The following is an 818-nucleotide window of genomic DNA, read 5'->3' on the forward strand; positions in this document are numbered from 1 at the left end:
CGCTGATTTACCGCCCCCGTAGTAATCGTTACGATTCCCCCTGGTGTACACCAAGAGGTGACCGCTCCGTTTCTACTTGCTCTCCTATGCAACAGGGGGGAAATTCATCGAAATTTAAAATAGCATAAGTGATATTATAAAGTAAATACAAGCGAAAATCTTAACCTTTTTAAGACTCTAGGAACTTAGTGAGTGGTGTCCACAGCGCGACGCATGATTTATATTTTCCTAAACAAGACTATTTAGGAACATATAAATCATGTGTTATACCTTTCGGTATGACGTAAGGGAGTCGACCGTGTTGTCTTCTGAGAGTGCCTAGTCTCATGGTTACCAGGACTTGCGTGAACGGTGCTTTGCTTCCTTCTGGTGAAATGAGAAATCCTGGAGTTTGCTGCCTTCATCATGTTTGTGCTTCACCTTCATTAGAAGCCATCAATCCGAAGATTGGTTCGACGTAGCTCTCAATTCAGACTTCATATCTGCTGGTCTTTTCATAGTGACGCATGTGTTATATTTTACATCCTAAATAAACCCATTCTATGTAAATCACTCGGGGCCGTCCCTTACACTTCTTCACGTCCACCTGTCCTTCTACGCGATCGTACCCATCAGTATTTCATGCAGGGGCGGTCCGGGGCTATTGGGGGCGGGGGCTCATGGTGGGGCCCTCCTTTCCGGGAAATTAGAGGATTTTTCCCCGAAAGATTTAAGGATATCACATACCTGGAAATGGATTTTAGCACTATTCTGCCGCTTAAAAAAAACTAAATAAATGTTAATAAAAAATATAACAATTTCGTAACAAAACGTAGAAT

This window comes from Ischnura elegans, chromosome 6 (genome assembly GCF_921293095.1).
Source record: "Ischnura elegans chromosome 6, ioIscEleg1.1, whole genome shotgun sequence".
Lineage (NCBI taxonomy): Eukaryota > Metazoa > Arthropoda > Insecta > Odonata > Coenagrionidae > Ischnura > Ischnura elegans.